This window comes from Neophocaena asiaeorientalis, unplaced genomic scaffold (assembly GCF_003031525.2).
Source record: "Neophocaena asiaeorientalis asiaeorientalis breed wild unplaced genomic scaffold, Neophocaena_asiaeorientalis_V1.1 scaffold389, whole genome shotgun sequence".
Classification (NCBI taxonomy): Eukaryota; Metazoa; Chordata; class Mammalia; order Artiodactyla; family Phocoenidae; genus Neophocaena; species Neophocaena asiaeorientalis.
In genome coordinates this window covers 356,592-369,216 of record NW_020172821.1, presented here as the reverse complement: position 1 = coordinate 369,216, position 12,625 = coordinate 356,592, and the positions used below count along the sequence as shown (strand labels likewise).

At 41.2% G+C, this 12,625-nt stretch overlaps 1 protein-coding gene across 1 annotated transcript in view; it reads left to right on the top strand.

Moving 5' to 3' along the window:
• Window positions 1-12,625, top strand: part of ELMOD1 (ELMO domain containing 1) — a 108,958-nt gene that overhangs the window by 51,465 nt on the left and 44,868 nt on the right. The gene's annotated exons all lie outside the window — the stretch shown is intronic.

The window sequence follows — 12,625 nt, the reverse complement described above, 5'->3', positions numbered from 1 at the left end:
ACATTTGAATACCTTTCTCACTGTAGACTGGTACTTTTAGCCATAGTTTTATCTTTTTTAGGACACACACATACACACCACGTATGTATATACATAGATAAATATACATATGTATACATACATATATGTGTATGTATACACACATACACATGTACATGTATGTTTACACATACCTGTATTTTAAATTATTTTGTTTCCTGCATAAAAACAAACAAAAATTGTTTCCACACCCTTGTTGAAATATGTTAACCTGAATAGTTTTCTAGGCAATTTCCTGTAGGTGATCTCACCAGAGTCTGCCATGAGAAATTTTTTTGGGAACTTGAGTATTGGCTTCCCAGCTCTCCTACCTCTGATCTGAATGTCTATTTCCTTTCCTGGGTTAGGGAAGTTTTCAGCTCTTATATCTTCAAATATATTCTCTGTCACTTTCTCTCTCTTTTTTCCTTCTGGGACCACTATAATGTGAATGTTAGTATGCTTGATGTTGTCACACAGGTCTCTTAAACTGTCCTCATTTATTTATTTATTTTTTTTCTGTTCAGCTTCAGTGATTTCCACTACTCTGTTTCCAGCTAGCTGATCTGTTCCTGTGTATCAACTAAGCTACTATTGATTCCTTCTAGTGTATTTCTTATTTTAGTTATTGTATTTCTTCATATCTGTTTGGTCCTTCTTAGTATTTTCTAAATCTTTGTTAAAAACTTCTAATTTCTCAATCTGTTCATCCTATCTTCTACCACGTTCTTTGAACATCTTTACAGTCATTACCTTGAATTCTTTATCAGGTAAATTGTTTATCTCTGCTTCACTTAGTTCTTGGGTTTTATCTTGTTCCTTTGTTTGGAAGATATTTCTCTGTCACCTCATTTTGCCTAATTTGCTGTTTTTATTTCTATATATTTTGTAGGTTGGTTATGTTTTCCAACCTTGGAGAAGTGGCCTTTTGTAGAAGATGTCTTATGTGTCCCAGCAGCACACTTACCTCTCGTCACCAGTGCTATATGCTCTTGGGGTGCCCCCTATGTGGACTGTGTGGGTCCTTCTACTGTGGTGGGCTGAATACTGTGGATGGTCTGGTAGGCATGGCTGTTCCCACCCCCTCCCCTGCCTCGGTCACTTGGTTGCCAGACCTGCTTTGTGCAGAAGCTGCTGGCAGCTGGTGAACAGGGTTGGGTCATGAGGCAGTTGGGTGTAGTGCCTTGGGGAGTCCAGGGGCTAGTGCTGGCACACTGGTGGGTGGACCTGGGATCCAGTGTTTGTGGGGCTGGGGGTCTCGGATCAAGTGTTGGCCTGCTGGTGGGCAGGGCCTGTTCATGATGCATCTCACTGAATGTCCTGGAGTGTCCCAAAATGCTTTCAGCCCATTGGTGAGTGGGGCTGCATCCCAGGATGGCTGGTTGAGGGGTCCAAGGTGTCTCAGAACTGGTGTCAGCCTGGGGTAGGCAGAGCCAGGTCCTGGGTTCTCTGGCTGCACAGCCCTGGGGGTCCTGGTGCTGGTGTTGACCTGCTGGTGGGGAAATCTGGGGCCTGGGATGGTCCTGGGGTGGTGTCTGCATGCTACTGGGTGAGGCTGGTTCCTGACACAGCTGGCTATAGGATCTTGGGTATCCCAAAGCTATTATAGGCTCACTGGTAAGTGGGGCTAGATCCTGGAGTGGCTGGCTAAGGAGCCCAAGGTGTCCCAGAACTGTTGTTGTCCTGTTTGTGGGTTGGCTGGGTTCTGACATGGTAGGCTGTGGGGGGACTTTGGTGGTCCTGGGAGTGGTATCCACCCACTGGTGGGTGGGGCCAGGGCCCAGGGGATCCCAGGGCTGGTGCCTCCCCTCGGTTGGCTGAGGCCAGGTCCTGGGGTTTCAGGCTGCAGGACCCAGGGTCCTAGAGCTGGTGTTGGCCTGCTGGTGGGTAGAGCTGAGGCCCTGGGGTCCCAGGGCTAGTGCCGGCACCCTGGTGTATGAGACCAGGTCCTGGGCCCTCTGGTGGACAGGGCCATACCTCAGGCTGCCTGTGGGCTTAGGGGTTCTTAAAGCAGTAGTCCTGTTGGTAGGTGGGACTGTGTTCCTGCCCAGCTAGTTGCTTGGCCTGAGGCGTCCCAGTACTGGTGCTGACAGGCTTGTGGGTGGAGCCAGGTCTCAGAGCTAATAAGCTCCAGGGAGGATTCCAAAGTGGCACTTGCCAGCACAAATGTCCCTGTGGTAGGACACGCTCCCCAAAATTGTTGCTGCTAGTGTCTGTGTCCCCAGGTTGAGCTGCAGTTGCTTCCTGCCTATCCAGGAGGCTCTCCAAGACCGGCAGGTGGGTCTGACCTAGGCTTCTTTCAAATAACTGCTTCTGCCCTGGTTCCCAGAGTGTGTGAGATTTTGTGTGCACCCTTTAAGAGTGAAGTCTCTATTTCCCACAACACTCTGGGTCTCCCAACTTGTCTTCAAACCTAAACCTTCTGGAGGCTTATCTTCCCAGTGCAGGTCCTCTGGACTGGGGAGCCTGATGCTGTGCTTGGACCCTTTGCTCCTTGGGGAGACCCTCTGCAATTGTGATTATTCTGTCATTTGTGGGTAGCCTGCCCAGGAGTCTTGACTGTACCTCATCTCCACCCCTCCTACCCGTCTTGTTGTGGTTCCTTCTTTATATCTTTAGTTGTAGACGATTTTTTCTGCTAGTCGTCTGGTCTTTCTTATCAGTTGTTGCTCGGTAAAGAGTTGTAATTTTGGTGTGCTGTGGGACGAGGTGAGCTCAGGGTCTTCCTACTCTACCATCTTGGTCATTGCCCCTGTCTAAATGCTTCTTAAATGTCAAAGCATAATGTGTTTGCTGCTTCCCTTATAAATAAACTATTAAATGTATTATCCAAGTAGAAAAAAATCTGAATTTTAAAAATAAATCTTGGAAAGTATATGAATTTAATCATTAAATTTTTATTTGAATAGTGATGTCATTAATAATTTAAGAGAAACTTGTCTCCTTTTCTTTGAAAGGAAAAGGATAAACCATTAATTTATTTATTATTTTAGTTGTACCAAAGTCAGCTATTGCTCTCTAATCCCTCATATGAAATTTCCCTGGAATTAAAAATAGTGCCCTTTACTATAGCAATAGAATTTGGAATAATATCTATCCATGATAGATTTATACCCACTACCTTTGAAAAGCAGCATGATCTCTTCAAATAAAGAATGATGGAAAAGAGGGGATTTCCTAAGCAGTCCAGTGGTTGGGACTCTTGAATCTATAGATTGCTTTGGGTAGTAGAGTCATTTTCACAATGTTGATTTTTCCAATCCAAGAACGTGGTATATCTCTCTATCTAATAATCTTGTTTTTCTAGAGGCCCACAAATGGTTTCTTTGTATGATTTCACATTTCCAGTTCATGTATCATCTGTGGCCTCTTTTCCTAGTAGGATGCTCATTATTTAGAGGGGCCCATTTACTAGGCCAAATACCTGTTTACAAGTTAATTTCCAACTGACTGCCAGTGCCCCTAATTAGGAACTTCAACAGAGCAGCTAAAATTTTTTTAAATGTCATTTTAGAAAGTACATGAAATGCTGGAAACATTGAGCAGTCTGCTGTTCTTTATGGCCGTTTAGATGAAAAGTGTTCTGTTTAGGAAAGTGATTTGATACAAGAATTGTGATTATTTTGTATGTATCCTTCCTCACCAATAGTGTACTTCTTGTTTATTACAGGATTTCTTCAAGCAAGAATTAACTTTCATTAGCAAATTCATTGAAATTGTTCAAAATAAGCCGCTTTTCTCTTACTATTCCAAAAGAAGATGTCAGAGTCACAAATTTAAGATGATGGAGTAGTGTTGTACTACAGGTACCCACACCCCCTCACCCCAGAGGCAGGAGAGTACATGGTCCTAGGTGCATCTCCTGTTTCAGAGGCTTCATCCCTGCTGAATGGATTCCTCTAACAAAGAAGCACAAGACAGGAGCTCACTTTTATTTGGTAGCAGAAATATGATTTATTTTGAATAATTTATTTATATTGGGTGGCTATTCTTGTGCCAGCTAGAGGATGAATGTTAAATGATAAAAGTGATCATAATTGCCTTATGGAAGGATACTGCTATGAACTCAGCATAAACTTCACTCTGCAGCATATCAGTAAATGGCAGTAACAGAAAATGTTGGAAATAGAACATGTGTAAGTAGCTCTTTTTATTAAATCAGATTCTTCCAGTGCTTAAGCAAGGCATTCATCTTTGGAAACTACAGTGGCTCCTTTTGGAACGCAATCAGAAAGCTATGATTGAAAACACAGAAACAAACACAAAAAAACTGCTGTCTATGCATATAGTTATTAAAAATCAGAGATGGTGGGGATTCCTTGGTGGTCCAGTGGTTAGGACTCCACACTTTCACTGTTGGAGGGCCCTGGTTCAATCCCTGAGTTGAGGAACTAAGATCCAGCAAGCCGCGCAGCACAGCAAAAAAAAAAAAAAAAAACAACCAAAACCAACCAAACGAACAAAAAACACACATGTAAAAAAATATAAGAGATGGTGATCAGTATTTTCTCCTTGTAGTCTTGAGAATTTGATTGTTGTTCCTACAAAATGTAGCAAATCTTTTCAATAGTGATTTGAGAATCTTCCATCAGAAATAAGAAAACTAAGTCTAGTGTTATGAAGAATAAAAGCAAAATATTCTTCTAAATAAAACTAAGATTATTGGTTTGATGATTCAGGCTAGGAGATAAAAACAAAACAAGCACAGCTATAAACCCTCTGAACATAGGGTTCAGATGGTGGAGAGAGTGTGGCAGTAATTCTTCTTCTAATAATAGGAACAGAAGGATAGGATTAAAGAAAGCAAATGGGATCTGCTACACAGGTACATCTGAGATGCCTTCACTCCAGGCACATGGTCAGAAACATAAAGGAGATAAAGGAAATTAAAAGGAGGAAAAGTACTATAAATCCAAAAGTTCCTATTCCTAAACTCAGATTGGAAAGAGATGCACTTTTCCTACCTTTCTCCCTCTCTCCCTTTCTCCCTCCCTCCCTTTCTTCCTTCCTTTCTTTCTTTTTTCCTAAACCAACTACTGATTAGCTTTAAAGCGTTAAAGATTCATTTCTTCCTTTAAGGGTAAACATGCCAAACCAATTTAACATTCTCCCCAAATATTTAATCATTTTGATTGTTCTCTGGACCTTAAGCAGTTTTCCCACAAATTGAGGCACTTAAATAGGACCAGACATTTAAGAAGTGATCTCTTGGTAGCACTTGATGGTGAAGAACAGCCATCCTGAGATGCTCATATGGAGGTTTTGCTGATCTGGTCCTTTCACGAGAAAGCAACTTGGGTACTTGTTCTCTCATCAAAATCGGGCTTCCGGGCTTCCCTGGTGGTGCGGTGGTTGAGAGTCCGCCTGCCAATGCAGGGGACACGGGTTCTTGCCCCGGTCTGGGAAGATCCCACATGCCGCGGAGCGGCTAGGCCCGTGAGCCATGGCTGCTGAGCCTGCGCGTCCAGAGCCTGTGCTCCACAACGGAGAGGCCACAACAGTGAGAGGCCCGCGTACTGCAAAAAAAATAAAATAAAATCGGGCGTCCAAAGTAAGGGGTAGCGCTGGTATTTCCATCTCTGACCATGCCTTACATTTACGATCGATCTAAATGCAAAATAAACTGTATCTGTCAAGGCATTGTTTGATCTGATGATCTGGCTTGAAAAAATATAATACATAACATAGAAAGAAAGTACAGTGCCTAGCATAACAAGCTGGTTTTTAATGAAATATTTGTGGGCATGTTGGCCCATTACAAAAACAAGGAAAAAATCAAAATATATCCTGGATAATAAATAACATTATCAGGACACTCGCCCAGAAATTATGAAAGGGTAAGGAAGTAGTGTATAAATGTCATTTCACAATTGAGATGAGCATTTCTCTTTCATGATTTGTGTTATTGTTTCTGTGATTATGTGAGAGGGTTGTGATACACCTCACAGAGCATTGAGCCCTAAGAAATGATGCACCATCTCTAACCCCTCACTGTGGATTTCCACTGGGTTTCCCTGTCTTTGACAGTGTGAATACCCTCAGGGGAATTGAAAAAAAGAAAAAAGAAAAGCATAGAACATGATGTCTTTTCTCTCCTTTTATATAACACTGTCTTGATGCAAAACAATTCCCCAGGCATTTTCTTCTTATATGCAAGGAGGCCAGTGGGAGAAATTTTAGATGGGCTGTAAGTCACTCTCATCTGGATGCTTCCTGCCACCTAGGATGACACCTCTAGGTCTCAAGCCACATCTTTGTATAGATCTGATGAAGAAGTTGCATAGGGGAAACTTTCTGTAGTTTAATTTAATTGGCTTGTATCCTAAGTAGGTTGAATACAAAAATACTCCTTAAACTGTAATTAGAACCTTTTTCTCTAGGACGATTTAGTACTACAAGAACCTGATTATTATGGAGTCCTAATGCATAGACTTAAAATAGGCTTCATTTGAGAAGCTGGCCCACATACTGGGCAAACTTTACTGGAATTTGCACATGGGTATCATAAGGGCAGATATCATGGAAAGATTTATCCCTGACTTGTAATAGGATTAATGCCAACCAGTTATTAATATCATTACCATTTGGCTGATAACAAGTTAACAAGGATATTGCTCAATCTTTTCTTCTGTCATAGCTATCCAATAGTTGGAAGAATGGAAAACTTTTTCCAAGAGACCATGTTGTGGTTTTGTAAAATTTCTCACTCATCTAATTAAAATGTTCCATTAATTATTTTCAGGGTTACTTGTTTTTGGAAGCTGATAATCTAAATCCTAACAGATCTTAGAACATATTTGACTAAAACAGTTGAATTTCAGACTTCACAACATAGTAAATCCATTTTTTGTCTTTCAGCAGAATATGACTTCCCATAGAAACTTCATATGTACTTTTGTAATGTTTTATGGTTTCCTTTGCTATGCAAAAACTTTGAAGTTTCATTAGTGTAATGATCATTTTAATTGTAGTTATAACTTTCTTCTTAAATAAAATAATATATACATATTAAAAAAGAAAATATACTTAATCAGAAAAGAAAATAAAAATTGCTCATAATTCCATTACCCAGAAAAACCACTGTTAATATTTTTGTTGTATATCCTGCCAGTCTTTTTCTCCTTGTTTATATATCATCATTAAATATTTTGTTTTATTTGCTAAAGAAAAAATATATTATTCCACACATGTTCTTTCCAAACATTTTTCTATTTGATAAGCATATTATGGACATTTTATGTTATTAGTTACTCCAGAATACAATTCTAATGCCTACAAAGGATTCTACCACATTTTAGTGTAGAAATTTAGTTACTTATATGTTTCCTCCATTCCCTGTTCATTTAAAAAAATTTTTTTAACATGTTTACTGGAGTATAATTGCTTTACAGTAGTGTGTTAGTTGCTGCTTTATAACTAACTGAATCAGCTATACATATACATATATCCCCATATCTCCTCCCTCTTGTATCTCTCTCCCACCCTCCCTATCCCACCCCTCTAGGTGGACACAAAACACCAAGCTGATCTCCCTGTGCTATGTGGCTGCTTCCCACTAGCTATCTGTTTTACATTTGGTAGTGTATATAAGTCCATGCCACTCTCTCACTTCATCCCAGGTTTCCCTCCCCCCTCCCATGTCCCCAGGTCCATTCTCTACATCTGCATCTTTATTCCTGTCCTGCCCCTAGGTTCTTCAGAACCACTTTTTTTAGATTCCATATATATGTGTTAGCATACAATGTTTGTTTTTCTCTTTCTGACTTACTTCACTCTGCATGACAGACTCTACATCCATCCATCTCCCTACAAATAACTCAGTTTTGTTTCTTTTTATGGCTGAGTAATATTCCATTGTATATATGTGCCACATGGACACTTAGGTTGCTTCCATGTCCTGGCTATTGTAAATAGAGCTGCAGTGAACACTGTGGTACATGACTCTTTGAATTATGGTTTTCTCAGGGTACATGCCCAGTAGTGGGATTGCTGGGTCATATGGTATTTCTTTTTAGTTTTTTAAGGAACCTTCATAGTGTTCTCCATAGTGGCTGTATCAATTTATATTCCCACAAACAGTACAATGTAAATTTTCTCCACACCCTCTCTAGCATTTATTGTTTGTAGATTTTTTGATGATGGCCATTCTGACTGGTGTGAGGTGATACCTCATTGTAGTTTTGATTTGCATTTCTCTAATGATCAGTGATGTTGAGCATCCTTTCATGTGTTTGTTGGTAATCTGTATATCTTCTTTGGAGAAATGTGTCTTTAGGTCTTCTGCCCCTTTTTGGATTGGGTTGTTTGTTTCTTTGATATTGAGCTGCATGAGCTGCTTGTAAATTTTGGAGATTAATCCTTTGTCAGTTGCTTCATTTGCAGATATTTTCTCCCATTCTGAGGGTTGTCTTGTCTTATTGTTTATGTTTTCCTTTGTTGTGCAGAAGCTTTTAAGTTTCATTAGGTCCCATTTGTTTTTATTTCCATTTGTGTAGGAGGTAGGTCAAAAAGGATCTTGCTGTGATTTATGTCATAGAGTGTTCTGCCTATGTTTTCCTCTAAGAGTTTTACAGTGTCTGGTCTTACATTTAGGTCTTTAATCCATTTATTTGTTGTTTTTCCCTTGCTGCTTTTAATATTTTTTTCTTTGTATTTAACTTTTGATAGTTTGATTATTATCTGTCTTAGCATGTTTCTCCTTGGATTTATCCTGTATGGGACTCTCCGTTCTTCCTGGACTTGACTGACTATTTCCTTCCCCATATTAGGAAAGTTTTCAACCATAATCTCTTCAAATATTTTCTCAGTCCCTTTCTTTTTCTCTTATTCTTCTGGGACCCCTATAATTCTAATGTTGGTTCGTTTAATGTTGTCCCAGAAGTCTCTGAGACTGTCCTCAATTCTTTTCATTCTTTTTTCTTCATTCTGCTCTGCAATAGTTATTTCCACTATTTTATCTTCCAGGTCACTTACCTGTTCTTCCTCCTCAGTTATTCTGCTATTGATTCCTTCTAGAGAATTTTTAGTTCCATTTATTGTGTTGTTCATCATTGTTTGTTTGCTCTTTAGTTCTTCTAGGTCTTTGTTAAACATTTCTTGTATTTTCTCCATCCTATTTCCAAGATTTTGGATCATCTTTACTATCATTATGCTGAAATCTTTTTCAGGTAGACTGCCTATTTCTTCTTCATTCTTTTGGTCTGGTGGGTTTTTACCTTTTTCCTTCATCTGCTGTGTGTTTCTCTGTCTTCTCATTTTGCTTAACTTACTGTGTTTGGGCTCTCCTTTTCACAGGCTGCAGGTTCGTAGTTCCCATTGATTCTGGTGTCTGCCCCCAGTGGCTAAGGTTGGTTCAGTGGCTTGTGTAGGCTTCCTGGTGGAGGGGACTGGTGCCTGTGTTCTGGTGGATGAGGCTGGATCTTGTCTTTCTGTTGGGCAAGACTGAATCTGGTGGTGTGTTTAGGGGTGTCTGTGACCTTATTATGTTTTTAGGCAGCCTCTCTGCTAATGGGTGGGGGTGTGTTCCTGTCCTGCTCGTTGTTTGGCATAGGGTGTCCAGCACTGTAGCTTGGTGGTAGTTGAGTGGAGCTGGGTCTTAGCATTGAGATGGAGATCTCTGGGAGAGCTTTCACCATTTGATATTACATGGAGCCGGGAGGTCTCTGGTGGACCAGTGTCCTGAACTTGGGATTCCCACCTCAGAGGCATAGGCCTGACACCTGGCTGGAGCACCTAGAACCTGTCAGCCACATGGCTCAAAAGAAAAGGGAGGAAAAAAAAGAAAGAAAGAAAAAAATAAAATAAAGTTATTAAAATAAAAAATACTAAAAAGTAATAAAAGAAAGAAAGAAAGGAGAGAGCAACCAAACCAATAAACAAATCCACCAATGATAACAAGCACTAAAAAGTATACTAAAAAAAAAATTTTAAACAAACAAAAAAAAACCAGACAGAACCCTAGAACAAATGGTAAAAGCAAAGCTATGCAGACAAAATCACACAAAGAAGCATACACATACACACAAAAAGAGAAAAAGGAAAAAAAATATATATATATTAAAAAGAAAAAGGGAAGAGAGCAACCAAATCAATAAACAGATCTACCAATGTTAATAAACTCTAAATACTAAACTAAGATAAACATAAAACCAGAAACAAATTAGATGCAGAAAGCAAACTCCAAGTCTACAGTGGCTCCCAAAGTCCACTGCCTCAATTTTGGGATGATTCATTGTCTACTCAGGTATTCCAGAGATGCAGGGTACATCAAGTTGATTGTGGAGATTTAATCCGCTGCTCCTGAGGCTGCTGGGAGAGATTTCCTTTTCTCTTCTTTGTTCACGCAGCTCCTGGGGTTCAGCTTTGGATTTGGCCCCACCTCTGTGTGTAGGTCGCTGGAGGGCTTCTGTTTTTTGCTCAGACAGGACAGGGTTAAAGGAGCCGCTGATTCGGGGGCTCTGGCTCCCTCAGGCCCGGGGGAGGGAAGGGTACACAATGTGGGGTGAGCCTGTGGCGGCAGTGGCCGGCGTGACGTTGCACCAGCCTGAGGTGTGCCGTGTGTTCTCCCAGGGAAGTTGTTCCTGGATCACAGGGCTCTGGCAGTGGCGAGCTGCACCGGCTCTCAGGAGGGGAGGTGTGGATAGTGACCTGTGCTTGCACACAGGCTTCTTGGTGACTGCAGCAGCAGCCTTAGTGTTTCATGCCCATCTCTTGTGTCCTCACTGATAGCCATGGCTCACGCCCATTTCTGGAGCTTGTTTAGGCAGTGCTCTGAATCTCCTGTCCTCATGCAACCCGAAACAATGGTCTCTTGCCTCTTAGGCAGTTCCAGACTTTTTCCCAGACTCCCTCCCAGCTAGCTGTGGTGCACTAGCCCTCTTTAGGCTGTGTTCACGCAGCCAATCCCAGTCCTCTCCCTGGGATCTGACCTCCGAAGCTGGAGCCTCAGCTCCCAGCCCCCACCCGCCCTGGCAGTTGAGCAGACAAACCTCTCAGGCTGGTGAGTGCTGATCAGCACTGATCCTCTGTGCGGGAATCTCTCTGCTTTGCCCTCTGCACCCCTGATGCTGCACTCTCCTCCGTGGCTCCAAGGCTTCCCCCCCTCTACACCTCTGCCAGTGAAGGGTCTTCCTACCATGTGGAATCTTTTCCTCCTTCACAGCTCCCTCCCAGAGGTGCAGGTCCTGTCCCTATTCTTTGTCTCTGTTTTTCCTTTTTTCTTTTGCCCTACCCAGGTAAGTTGGGAGTTTCTTACCTTTTGGGAAGTTTGAGGTCTTCTGCCAGCATTCAGTAGGTGTTCTGTAGGAGTTGTTCCACATGTAGATGTTTTCCTGATGTATTTGTGGGGAGGAAGGTGATCTCCATGTCTTACTCCTGTGCCATCTTGAAGGTCTCTGTCCCAGTGCATTTATATGATATAGACCATGATTTTGTATAAGTCAGTTGGAATTGTTATTTTTAACTCAGGCTGTTCAAGATATTGGAGCCAGAGCAATTTTACAAAGGAACACAATCAAGGTTTTGGTTCAAATTCAGGGATTAATCACATCATTGAGGATATTAATTAACTACACAAATTCATCTTAATGACCCTGGATCACCTTATGTTAGAGCTGGGGGAAATTAGTGAACATGTGAGAAAAAGAAATATCTTTTAGAAATCACACCAATAGGAAGTAATATAAATAATTCTGCCTTCTAGGAAAATAATTCTGCCTTCTAGGAAAACTCTAGTATTCAGAGAAGAAGGGTTGAATATAAGTTCCTGGATGATAAGTCCTCTTTACTTCTACAGCTTGAGTCATTTTGAGATGCTGAGCAGTCCCATGAAGTAGTAGACACTCACATATTAAAAACTAAAAGTTGGCATACAACACAAATTCACATGTGCCAGAGACATTGTGAATAAGTGCATGATTGGTGGCCATATACTTTATAGTTTGTTAAGGTATTATTGGAGTGAGATAGGGTGTGCAATGAAGAAAACTTTGTTTAGCAGGAGTCAAGAACAAACTTGTCAAGAGGCGGAGTTTTTGGAAGGTTTATATCAGAGAATGTTGAAGAACCGAAGGTCAACATGCTTGTTCAGTGAACTGTTGTGGAGGCATTCTGGCATATCCAAGAAGTACTGGGATTGGTCAGCAGAGAAGATGGTGGCCACACAACAAAGTCCTCAAAGAGGACAACAGTACCAAAAGGAAAGCAGAGGGAAGGGGGAAAAAAATGGGAGCAGGGGAAGAAATAACACAGAAGCCAAAAATAAGACACTAAGGAGAAACTGGAAGTGAATTGGGGCTGGCTAAGAGGCTATTCGTGGGGGCAGAAGATGGGAGATGCCACAGCATACCCTTTCCCTGTGTCTATGGGGGACAGCTTCTAAAACACAAGTGTTCTGTTTTCGAGGTACTGATTTGCTTTGAAAATATTTTTAGGCAAAGGTAGGAAAAGAATGGATCCCTGTGCTTCACTCTTAGTTTGTTGGTGTGTCAAATTTTCTAGAATAGGGAATTCTGGAGCTTGCAGTCTAGTAAGTGTGTACTTACAGACCTTGGGCTTCCCTCCCAATGATGGGTTTTGTAGCCACCTCAAATAAAATAACATGGGGTTA